Source organism: Artemia sp. Qi Xiang Cuo, chromosome 17, assembly GCF_049724085.1.
Source record: "Artemia sp. Qi Xiang Cuo chromosome 17, ASM4972408v1, whole genome shotgun sequence".
Classification (NCBI taxonomy): Eukaryota; Metazoa; Arthropoda; class Branchiopoda; order Anostraca; family Artemiidae; genus Artemia; species Artemia sp. Qi Xiang Cuo.
In genome coordinates this window covers 4562070-4576170 of record NC_142810.1, presented here as the reverse complement: position 1 = coordinate 4576170, position 14101 = coordinate 4562070, and positions in this window count along the sequence as shown.

The window sequence follows — 14101 nt, the reverse complement described above, 5'->3', positions numbered from 1 at the left end:
GAAAGTCCCGGCCCCAAATTACAATGTGATTCCCGCAGCTGCCACACCGGTTCTGCAAATATCAGGTTTGGTACTACCCGATTTACAGCATACCCTGTCCCAGGGTATGAAAAAGCGATCGGGTGGTCAAATGGCCACTTTCTAAAGCCAAATGTACCCGCCTTTGGTTACGGCTAGAAAATCTCTAACTCTCTCCTTGGAGGTAACAAACCTCCCTGTCAATATAATAATGACGGTTTTTAAAAAAAAGAGTGTTGAGAAAGTCAAACTTTAGCGTAAAGAGCGAGGCGTTGAGGAGTATAAACAACAGCTTTTTAAGACATTAAAAAAAGATGCAAAAATTTTTAAGCTCAGTTCAGAATCGCCAAGCAATAGTTCAAAAAATATGCTTTAATAATGCTTTAATAATCGCTAAAGAAGTTATTCATGCTTTAATAACCGCTAGACAATAGTTCAAAAACATGCTTTGCTAATCAAATATCCTTGAAAAGACTTCAGTATGAAAAGACAGTAAATTATCTACAGTTAGAAGACAAGCGACAATGAGAATCAATATATAGATGCCTGATGCGTGCCGAGTACCATGGCCCAGCGCCTGGTAATTGCATAAATATTTGTATATATTTTAACAATGGACTGGGAGAATTTAAAAAACCATAAAAAAGCCAAAAGTGTAAACCCAAAAGTGTAATGCTTAGTAAATATCGCTGTTAGAAATTGGACTTGCTTTAATAATCAAATACCTTTGAAAACAATTTAGCATGAAAAGACAGCAAATAGTCTCAAATTGTCTGCGGTTAGATGACAAGCAACAATGAGAATACACATTTTTCAGGATCATCTCTGGAGTAAAGCAAGAATATGTCCTGTCCCCTTTTCTCTTCATACTGGTGATAGATTACATCGTCCGTGGATGCAAAAATTATGGATACCCAATTGGAAACAAAAACAGGATTGCAGATAAAGACTTCAAAGATGAAATAAGTCTCTTCGAATCAGACAGGCAGAAATTCTAACAGTTATTGGATGTTGTGACAGAAAATCCACTATAGTTTGGCCTCAAAATGAATGCGTCAAAAGCTAAAAGAATGACTGTCACGGGATCCCCCCTCATCATAAAAGAGGGCAACGAGAATGCAGAACAAGTTGTCCAGTTTAAATATCCGTGAAGCACAATAGAGAACAAAAGGGCAATAGACAAAGGGATCCAAACTCGTATCGAACAGGCTAGTGGCCTTTTTACCAGGCTTAAACATATTTGACTCTCACAAAGGTTCTCAAACCGGCTAAAGCTTCGACTCTTCAATAGTAATATCCTCCCAGTTATGTTGTATGGAAGTGAATGCTAGAGATTCAGCAGCAAAAGAAGAGACTTCACGCCTTTAAGAACAATCGCTTGAAAAGAATCCTCAATATAAAGGGGAAAAAACTCGTCTCGAACCAGAAACTACACCAAATGAATGGGCAACCTCTAGTAATCAACATGACTAGTACCCGAAGATAAAACTATTTGGGATAAGCTGTACGAATAAAAGACAACCGAACACCAAAATCCACCCTCCAGTTGCAACCAACGGCAACGTGACAAAGAGGAAAACCAAAAAACACTACGCAGGACATACCAGAGGGACCTTCAAAACGTGTATACGTCCAAGCAATCCCATTGGGTAGATGTTATGGCCTCAGCCCTTTTGAGAGACGACTGGCGTCTCCTTGCCGATGCCCTGGGTGCCTCTAGAGGCAGAGGGGGTTCTAAGGACTAAGATGATATATATTTATATATATATATATATATATATATATATATATATATATATATATATATATATATATATATATATATATATATATATATATATATATATATATATATATATATATATATATATATATATATATATATATATATATATATATATATATATATATATATATATATATATATATATATATATATATATATATATATATATATATATATATATATATATATATATATATATATATATATATATATATATATATATATATATATATATATATATATATATGTAGAAGTTTACTATCACTGCTTTTAAATGGTAAGATAGAAAATTAGCATAGGATTTTAAATTGTCAGATAGGGGATTAGCATAGGCTATTAAATAGTCAGATAGGAAATGTATAGATGGAGCTACTAGTTCCTCAAGACGTCACACCTGTGCAATACAACCGGTCTCTCTTTCTAGTGGTCTCGCGACGCCACGTTTCCGTGACCTTTTGTTATGATACGGTTTTGTTATCAGTATTAAAAAGAAACTTTTGGCGGGCATTTTGCGATAAATCGTGTCTAGACATGGTTTGTGACCTCACTTCTCCTAAAAGACAATCCTTTTATTGATCGTGAGTCAACTTTTTTTTGGGTGAGAGAGGAGTGTCAGGATTAAAATGAATAAAATGGACAGACAAAAAATAACAGGAAATTTTGTTACTTTGGAAAAATGGTTAATTCTAGATAATAATTTTAAAAATTTCGGCTGCAGAAGAGAATCTTCACTAAGAGAATGATTGATGATATAATGATAAATTAGTACCGATCGTGGGGCTATTGTCCGAGACTTATGTGTCATGGTCCCCAAGCATTTACTCAATTTATAGACACATAAATTAAAACGAAATAAAAGGGTGTTGCAATTCTGTCTGAAGATTACCCAGAGTTCAGTTACTCTTCCCATTTCTTTAGTGACCCAATAAGTTAAAAGTGATAACAAAGAGCATTCATTTTCCCCAGTCAGTGTCGTTTTGGTGGTGAGACAGTGAACATCAAAAAGTTTTACACATGCCCATCATGCTTTTCTAAATTGGGCAGCTGGTCATCCAGTTAGAATTTTACCTTTGCTGATGACTATAGTGAAAATTATAGATTATTTAATCCGTGTAAATCACATAGAGGATATGCCGCGCAAATTAAAGACTGTAATTCCTGTCTTGAAGAGATTCGTGACTCTCGTACTAGATGTTTCCTCTGCTCCAATTGTCACTATGATAAATGTGATCAACGAGAAAACACTGACCTTGGCAAAAATTCCTAATAGTGAGTTCAGTATATTCTTAAGAGACTGGTATCGTCGCGGTTTTAAATTGTTTATGGGAAAAAGAACCTGGTCAACGCTTCAATTGCTGGAATAATAAAAAAATCTGGTTTTTACGATATTGCAGTGAAGATACTGGCTACTATGACCATTAACCTACAGACTTCATTTGGCTGTTACAGAAAGTGATTTTTCAAATGAGAATCTTGTTTATGAAATTATTTTAAATAAGTAAATTGAAACACATGAATTTTATAATATGAATCAAATAGTATTATTGACTTTACAAATAAATTTAATAAGAATGAAGTTACAATATATTTTAGAAAATGTGACCCAACTCTGCATGCCAAGATAAGTACAAGTTAAATGCAAGGTGAACTACAACCACTTATCGTTTCTGATGGTTATGAATACGTTGAAGAAGAAATCTATGAAAGGACACAGTGTTTCTTATATATACAAGTTTAAATATATTTTTGAAGAATTTAATGCTTAGGACAGTGAAATTCATATTATAGAGGTAAGAAAGAGTTTTTCAACTATAAATTCGTTCAATCAGGGATTGTCACGCTAAATCTCAAGGATTTCACTGTAAATATGTCCGCGACATCAGAAAACGAAATATAATAATACATGAAAACCAGTGATTTTGGTTGATAAATCGGGTACCCAAGTTCGATTTTGAATAATAGATTTTCCCCTTTGCTCAAGGAAATTTTATGTGCGATGTGTAGAATGTATACGGTAGGCCAAAAGGATCAAAAATTCTATATTATTTCTTGTTTGAAAGATACATAGCCAATACCCCGTCTGCGCGGTCAATGTACCACTATTAACAATTATATTGCTATTGTTAACGTGTTGAATATGCACGAAAAAATCCAAAGGTATGGAATGGGATTTGTATTTGGACATCTAAGGATCTAAATTGAATACACTGATTATTTGATTTGTGTTCATGGTGCCAAGTCTAATAGAACACTGCCATCAGAGGTAATTTTCAAATAGGTTTCAAATAGATTAAGCAAGATTTTTGCAATGCTCTCCGTCAACGCTTCAGCAACGATACACTCTAAACGTATAGTACCTGTTTGAACAATGGTGATGTCTTGAGTACCGGACTAATCCAATACAATGATACCATGAGTTTTCACAAATATTTCTTCGGTTGTACTGTTTTCAAATAATTCTGAATCTCGATCTAGGGACTGAACTGTCAATTCATATAAGGTCATGTACGATTTATCAAAGGATAAATTGTAGAGTTGGATTCCATTTACTTTACACAGAGGAGATAAGAGTCCAAACAGTTCAAATTTAATTGGAGAATCTTCCCATGATTCAACCGTGCTTGCACTTTTTACAAAAGCCAAATCAAGTTTTGAAGGAATTTCACCATTGATAAATGCCGAATCAGCCTAGGTACGCGTACCCGTAATAATATTTCACTGATTCGTGATTGTATGAGGAACGAGAAATTTGATATTATTTCCAGAGGTTATTAATTTTTAAATTGCCAAAACAACAGATCCGATAACTTCTTGTTTTCGTACATGAAGTATTGCCAAGGTGAGAGAGACTGTTACATCGGGTGTAGTACCGAGAAATTTTTGCAAAATAAAATTAGACGGTGCGAGTTTTAGCTTTATATCAATCTTTACATTGGGAGGCAACCATTAAGGTACATTAAATATATCTTTATTTTGTTTCCCCACAGAGGGAAACTAATAAATATATTGATTATTTGATTCTTGTTAATCGTGTCAAGTCTAATAGAACATTGCCATCAGGGGTAATTTCCCAATAGGTTTTAAATTTATTTAGCAAGATTAATACAATACTCTCCATCAATGCTTCAGAAAAGTTATAGTCTAAACGTACAGTACCCGTTCGGACAATGGTCATACCCTGACTACCGGACAAATCCAATACAATGATACCATGAGTTTTCGCGAACATTTCTTTGGTAATACCATTTTCAAATAATTGTAATTCTCGATCTAGGGATTCAATTGTCCATTCATATAAGGTCCTTTAGGATTTATCAAAGGATAAATTGTAGAGTGGAATTCCAATTTACTTAGTCATTTTAAAACATGTTTATTCCCAATAAGACTTTTGGGAAAATGTGTCGACTTCAAAAATTAATATAATTAACTATACAGGCATTTAGGTCTTTTACAATTGGCATCAAATCTGATAACAAATCAATTACATTTTAGGTTTTGCCCTGGATTATAACTTCAATCTTTTTCTCGTCCATTTGTTCATTTTAAGTAAGACAAGTCAAGAGTCTTTTACTTTACTCACGATAGGATGGGAGTAACATGTCTACAACGCTTGTTAATAAATCTTCTTTTTTTTGGCTTTTACAAAATTTCGAAACTTTCAGTACTTTCAGAAGGGCGATCAATGACAATTACTTTGAGTGGTTTTTCCCGGTAAGGTTTATGTTTATGAAACATCGAAGGACATTTTGAAGCAATATTAATTTTTCATCATCGGCAATTGTTTTATTGTTGATAAACTTATCAAGATTATCTCCAAATTCGGTGCTTCTTCAAAGTTGGTGAACTTTTTTTTGAGGGTGGTACTGCAAATTATATTCAGGATCAACGGTCATTCTGTTCTCTTGAACATACTTGGCGGTCATGATCTTTCGTGAGAAAGTCTTTACAAGTTTCACTGTCTCTTCTTTCAAAACTGAAAACAGTGGGGAATATGCTAGGAACATTTTATTAAACTCTGTTCATAGTCCAAGGATGTACTCAATCAAAATCATCATGACTTTGATAAGTGGATTCTGTAATGTATTAAACACAAGCTTTTTTCCATACGTGGGGTACTCAAATTCCAAACTACTGAAATATAGCTTCAAGTGTTTCCAAAGCGGAAGAATTTTTCTTACACACGCATGAACTGAGATCCATCTTGTTTGTCCAGGGGCAAGAATGTTTAGCCAGTCCATGTTTTTAGCCAGCCCAATTTTATGACCCTTGCCTCTTTGGGCTTGGTAAGCAGACTGTCCCAAATCAGGAAAGGAGGAGGGTTGGGCGATAGCCTAATCCCCTATTCCTGTAAGAATTTAAGATGATTTTCAAAACGACAATGAAAAGCGTCGGACCTAATTTGATCTTTCTGGTAACGACTACTGACCTTCCCAGAGACGTTTTTTGACAGCGAATGAACCTTTTCGTCTTGCTTTTCGGAATGTCAGGACTGTTTAACCTGACACTCAACAACACTGGTAAAATGCCTTGAGAAGGATACTGCACTTTTTAGATCGTCGCTCAAAGAATTTTGGTCAAAAGCACAAGAGAGGTCGTCATGAAAAGGCATCGTTGTTGCCTTATGTTCCAGCTGGCGTGGGAAGACATAAGTCTAAGTCCATGTTGCAAAACTCCTGAAACTATCCAAAAGTGCCGACTCGTTTTGCACTGTTTGCAAAATGATTATAAATCTTCCGGCATAGATCTTCAAAGGTTTTTGAAAGCTTTTTACAAGCATAAGATGCCACAAGATGGATTTGGTGGCATCTACACTTCACAAAAGTAAACTATTGGTACTTTTCGCTTATAAGTGAAGAAACAGAGTTATGGGCCCCCATCATAATGCTTGCAGTGTCACTGCAGAAACCAATCCAATTTGTCAATGGAACTTCATCTTTATATAGGACCTACAGATAATTCCTCAATTTTGAGAAGAGCATTTCCGCTGTTCTGTCGGGGCATTCCATAGCGTCAATAAAAACTACCTCTGTTTTCAAATTCTCGTTTGAAAAATAAACACAAATGGCCAACTGTTTGGCAGTTGTAAAATCATTCGTCTTGTCAATTGTGATTGAAAAAGGGTTCTTTTTCAGAGACTCCACCAGCATGTCCTCGTAATACACTGAAAGGCCTTGGAAGACTGGGTTCATTAAAATCTGCTTACCCGATCTTGCTTTATAAGTAACATGCTTATGTGGCATATTTTTCAGAAGTGGGAATATTGTGTCAACCAGCAAAAATGTTAAATTGTTTTCAATAAGAAATGCTGCAATTTTTGCTTGTGCATCTTGTACTGGATCATTTGATGCAAACCCCAGGAGCTCAGTTATAGGCTTTGAAACTGAATTTGAAGCTTTGAGGTTCTTCTTGTGTTTTTCTGACAGGGAATGTTTTCCCAAAGTTTTTTTTTCTTTTTGCATATGAAAATTTGACTGAGCATGCCAAGCACCATGTCAATTCTTCATTAAATTTCTTTGTTATTAAAGCAGAAAATTCTTTGTCGTTCTTCCACTCTCTTAAATATTTTCCTTCTCTTTCTCAATGTCAACAGATGAACCTCTTTTCAATCTTATTTCACATGCTTCATTAAGATCTGAGAAGTCTTCTTCTAAACCATCACAGATCTAAAAGAGGTATGATTAAGAAAAAGATACTAAAGGGAAAACCTATTAGATTTTAATAAGTCCACCAAGTGGAAGTTAAATTTTTACTAGGCCACTTCAAGTTTGGCTTGGGAAAGCTTTGTCAAAAGTTGCTGTTCCATTTCTTGAAAAGGGAAGTTATTCTAGTATAGTTTATCAGTTGGTGAATCCTAATGCTACAATCTAAAGCAAATGGAATCCCTCAAGGTTAAGTTCCTCCGTACTGAAACAACAAAAAGGGGGCTTTTCATTTTATGGAAACCACTAAGATAAAGGAAACTATTTTTTTAATTGAAAAATTTACTGTCCAAACTTCAATGTAGAAGTAAAACTGGTAGTAACCAAAAGCTTAATTTACACAATTATTAATCATAATTTATGTTTTCAAATGAAACTAGCCAGCCATGACAAAAAACACAAATAAACGAATATAAAGACGACAAATGGGTCTACGGCCAGTAAATAAAAGAAAAACAAGAATCAAACGGATATTTTGCCCGTATCTCACAAGACGTCTTTAGCATGAAAAAAATAAAACTAAAAAATATTTGTAAAACTAAAGTTGACTAACCTAAAATACATAATATACAGTTACTTAGCATTTACAATTTGTAGCTGCCTTCATCCAACCACAGAAGTATCACAACTTCAGTTGAATTGATTTTAGAACATAAACTCTAACAGCATGAAATTTCAGTATACTATTCCTTAAAGTACAATTAAAAAAATAATCAAAAACTTCTGATTTAGCAGTTGTGGAACGTTTGTTTGATTTTCCGCATCATAATTGATACGTTTGAAGAAACAAAATTAATTAATTATCGTATTGGGCTATTACAAATTTTTTTCTGAAATTATAGAAATTAAACAAAAAAAGAATACGTATAACGGAGTTAGTAAAAAAAAAGACGAATGTCAAAAACTAAAGCAAAACTAAAAATAAAAAAAACTCGAAAAACTAAAGCTTTTTTCTCATTACATATATTACAAGCAGATCTTTTCCCTCTAGACACGATTCAAAGACGTCATAATAGATCCAATAAGTATATTTTACTTGCAATAAGTGTTTTTAGTCGCTATGCATATTCAGTTTCATTGCATTTAAAAGACAGGCAATGAAGTTTCTAAGACTATTGAAAGTGTTCTTGAACAAACTTCAAATAGAAAAATTCAAACAGATAGTGGAAGTGAATTTGTTAATCCACTTGTAAAAAGGGCTTTATTAAAATCTAACACAGTACTCTACCATACTCACAGTCCAATAAAGGCAGAATTGGCTGAAGGTTTGATAAGAACTATTCAACTTTTAATTTCAATATATTGTACATTGAAAAGTACTACATCATTTATTCATGATTTAGATAAAATCCTGATGATTTATAATGAAGGTCTTCATCGATCCTTGTCTAATGTTAGTCCTCTTGAAGTTCATCGTAGTGACAATACACTTTACATTTTTGGAAACAATATCCTAATGGAAAGACTGGGAAGAAAAAATTTAATATGGGGATACTGTTCAAATCAATCGAACCAGAAATATTTTTGAAAAGGGGAATTACTTGTGGTCCACTGCTTTTTTAAAGCGTCAAAAGTCTTGGACACTAAACCTGTAACATATCGTCTTTGCAATATAAAACATGATGAGATTTCTTGGCGGACTTTATGATTTTAAATTACAAAAAGTTCGAAATATTGGGATGTATGAAATTGAAAAGGTGTTAAAGACTCGTACTCGAAAGGGTAAGCAACAGTTGCTTGAATGCTGGCTAGGATACAACTCTGATTTTGATTCCTAGACTGTCATCAAAGGTTCTGGTTCAGGTTCTTTTATTTACAAACTTAATAAAACAAGAATATGGGTATGCCCGGCTGAGAGTCTAGCTCGTATTACCAGACAACCAATAACAAATAAAAAACAACAAAACATATTATATATCTGTATTTGTACATAATCACACTCTTTTGTAAATAAATACAAAAAAAAAGAAAAATATGTGACTTACCAGGCGTCACCCCAAGCCAGCATCCAAATGGAGAAAAACTAAAACAATACACCAAAAATAGTGAAGTGAAGTCGTGGGGAAACCCTACCATGAGAATGAGCCAGCAGAAATACCATAACTGATTTGAAAAAAAAATAAAACAAAATAAAATGATCAAAGAGTTATTAAAAGTTTTTAAATGCCCCCACAGCGTACCAACAGAGAGACCAATATTAAAACCCGATCCATGAATATTCCAAAGTTTGGTTTTTCAGTGCCTGAGTTAGAACCTTGATATCTCAGTGCAATTTCAGGGTTTAATATACTTAGAAGATCCCCTCGTTCGATAATCATGCTCACGTTGTTTAAATAGATCCATAGTATAAATTGTTTTTGGTAGAATTCTAGCAAAATACTTAACACAAAACATCAGCAATGAAAAGATAATAAAAATTCCACTGGTAATATATTAAGGAAAGAATATATACTTTTAATTGGCGATTTTGATGGTAGGAACATTTGGGAGGGGATGAAAGTTTTCAGGATACGTAGTGCTTTATTTTGCTGCCTTTGAAGTGGTTTCATCTTAGTTTTAAACGTATTCAGAAAAATCAGGGGACAATAACTCAGATAAGAAGGGACAAAGGCAAAATATACCGATCTCATTGCATGAAAAGGTAGAATAAATTTCAAATACCGCAATATTCCAACATTCCTTCCTAACTTCATCAGCAATTTAGCAATATGTTCTTTCCAACTCATATTCTGATAAACTAGCACACCTAAATATCTCATAGTAGATACACGCTCTAAATACGTAGATTCATCAATGGATAGTGTACTATAAACGTTCATAATGTGCAGCGATTTTTATTTGACATTTATATCCAATATTTCTTACCCTCTCTACGACGATTTAAATAAAACGAGCAATTTCTTCATAAAACTCTCCCCTGCTATTTAATTTGAGGGAAGGTATGAAGTTGCTCTTGTTGATTGTATTCTGAAAAATACATAGTATATCCTAAGAAAGGATTGTAAATGTGATACATATGTAAGACCTTTTGATTTTTCCGATGAGGGTGCAGTGGTAAATTTAAACTTTGACAAATACCCCTATGCAATTATACGGTGTGGAGAATACAGCAATATGACCGATTTATGTCGAGTAATCAACAAAAATATTGCATTTCGAAAAAAGGATGAAAACTATTCACCGGAACAGAGGGAAAATTTACAGTACAAATCCATTTGAGGATTAAAAAAATTTTCTCAATGAGGATTTACGTGAGGTTCTTGGTTTTAAAGATTGTATTATTAAAGTAAAAAATGTCAGTTGTAGGTACCATGTTATCTATGCAGACTATGCACCCGCCGTCTCACCTGACAATTGTTTATTTCTTTATGCATCCTTTGTTGACAGATGAAGAGTCGGTAATAACAATGACCCCCTCCTACGTATTCTTGAACGAAAAAACTCTAGTGAACACATTCACCATTATAATATAAAGCACTTTCAATATATTTTAGTCAACACAGCGTATTTGGGCTCAGTCAGTTAACATTAAGAAGTGAATAGGGCAATCTTCTAGCTATAACAAAGGCTTGCCTGTGAATAACATGTAGTTTTTGACCCAATTAGTGATATGGCTATTAAAACACATTTTGTATGTCCTGTTAATGATTGCTATGTTGTTGCTTTTCGACCACAAAAAATGGGTTATAGAATGAACAATTAAATGTACGTCACAGTCCGATTATGCTCTCAGCAGTCGGTTTGCTAAGTTGTTTTGCTCTGCACTACCCCTGGTTAAAAAATATATTTCACCGCTTGCCACGGATTTTGCGTCCTCTAAACTACATGGTTGGGGCTCTGGGAAGGACTATCAAGATTGTGTTTGAAAAAATCTCAGGTCCAGCGCATGATCCCTTGGTGAGCGATTGAAATCACAATAAAGCGGAAAAGGTTAAAAAGGGCAAGAAATATTCCATCAGTCTTCAGTCTCAAGTCAGCACGGAAGCAAAAAGCATCGAGAAGGAAAGTAAATTTGTTATATCGAGAAAAGATTTATTTTCTTAGAAATGGTATATCTTCCCCACACGGAATCTCATCCCACACTCACCTCCTCTCCAAATCTTTTCAATGCAGAAAATTGTGATGTTAGTGTAAAACATGGTTGCTATGAACAATTGTATCTGCAACAGCCACTCTCTAAAACGTCCATTTTCAAATTTATTCCAGTGAAGATTATTTCATAGATTTGTATTCAACATTTATAAATTTACGTTTCATTGCTAAGAAATCTAACAATGAAAAACCAAGCACAGCCTAGAAGTGATCTTATCAAAACTCTGAACTACACAATTTTTTTAGACAAATAAGTGTCTATATAAATAGAACATTGGTGAGCCAAAGCAACAATCTATCAGATTAGTTAAGTTATATAAAGTTCATGTTGTGAATTTTAATGTCTTATAAGCTATTGAGAGGTATGGCTATTGGAAATGGATATAAAACGGACACTGACACTACCAATATTCTTAGAGATGCGACAATTAAAGATTTACACTTGGTAGGGAGACTAAATGGTTGCCTCCCATTGTAGAATATAAAACTACAACTCGCACTGTCCAATTTTATTTTGCAAAAATTACTTGGCACTGCACCCGAGGTAACAGTCTCTCTCGCCTCTGAAATTCTTCATGTACAAAAACAACAAGTTATCAGTTCTGCTGCCTTGGGAATTTAAAGATTAAGAACCTCTGGAATAAAATATCAAATTCCTCGCTCCTCATACAATCACGAATCAGCGACATATTGCTACGGGTACGCAAACCTAAATTGATTAATCATTTATCAATGGAAAAATTCCTTCTTAGCTGGCTTTGGCTTTAGAAAAAATACTCGCGACGTTGGATAATGGGAAGAATTTCTCAATGAATTTGAATTGTTGGAACTTTTTCTCTTGTATGTAAAGTCAATGGAACTCCACTCTAAATTTATTCTTTGATAAATCCTCAATGACCTTATATGAATTTACAATGCAATCCCTAGAGCGAGATTCATAATTACTTGAAAATGGTATATCCGAAGAAATATCTGCGAAAACTCTTGGTGTCATTATATTGGATTAGTCTGGTAAACAAGACATGGCCATTGTCTGAACAGTACTATACGCTTAGAGTGTACCATTGCTGAAGCGTTAACGGAGATTATTGGATTAATTTTAGAAAATCAATTTGAAAACTATTGGGAAATTACCCCTGATGACAGTGTTCTATTAGACTTTGAACCATGAACACGAATCAAATAATCAATGTATTCAATTTGGAACCGTTCATGTCCAAATACAAATCCTATTGCATACCTTCGGACTTCATCAAGTATATTAAACACGTTCAAAATACCATTATCGTTGTTAATAGCAATCCATCGACCGTGCAGACTGGGCATTGGCTATGCATCTTTAAAAGAAGAAAAAATATATAATTTTTAATCTTTTTTGCCTACCGTATACATTTGACACATCACAGATTAAAAATTTATTTGAGTAGATTGGAAAATCTATTATTCAAAATCGGACGCAAGTACAAGATTTATCAACTAAAAGTTGTGGTTCTTATGCATTATTACATTTTGTTTTCTGATGTCACAGACATGCTTACAGTATATTCCTCAAGATTTATGGTGACAATTCACGATTGAACGACTTTCTAGTTGAAAATATTCTTTCCTATATCAATAAAATAATTTTTTGTGCCTTAAGATTGTAATAATTTACAAAAGTATGTAAATTTGTTTATTAATAAAATTTGTATATATAAAAAATAATTGTACCCTTTTGTAGGCTTCTTCTTTCACGCATAGGTAATTATTAGAAACGATAAGTGGTAGTAGGTCGTCAGGATTTGACTTGTATATATCTTGGTATGCAAAGTCGGGATCACATTTTCTACCATATAATTGAATCTGATTCTTATTAAATCTTTTTCTAAAGTCAATAATACTATTCTGTTTCATATTATACAATTCATGTGTTTCAATTTGCTTATTTGAAGCAATGTCACACACAAAATTCTCATATGAAGAATCACTTTCTGTAACAGCCAAATAAAAGTCTGTAGGTTTATAATCATAGTAGCCAGTATCTTCCCAGTGATGTCGTAAAAACCAGTCTCTTTTAATGTTCCAGCAGTTGAAGCGTAGACCAGGTTCTTCTTCTCAAAAAATTTAAACCCACAAAGATACCAGTCTCTTAAAAATAAACTGAACTTCCGTTTAGTTTTTTTTTTGCAATCTTGCCAGGGTATTCATTTTCTCATTGATCATATTTATCAAAGTGACAATAGGAGCATAAGAAACCCCTAGTATGAAAGTCACGATTCTCTTCAAGAAAGGTATTACAGTTTTTGATTTGCACATCATATACTTTATGTAACTTACATGGATGGTATAATCTACACTTTTCATTATAGTCATCAAAAAAGGTACAGTGTTTATTTTATTGTATTCTCTGCTTTATAAAAATCAAAACCAGTTTTTCTTTCTTAATTTTTCGCAAATGGAAAAGCAGTGGGTTCTAAGAAATTAGGTAAGAATAGTTGTATATATTTTAACAGGGGATTACAACATT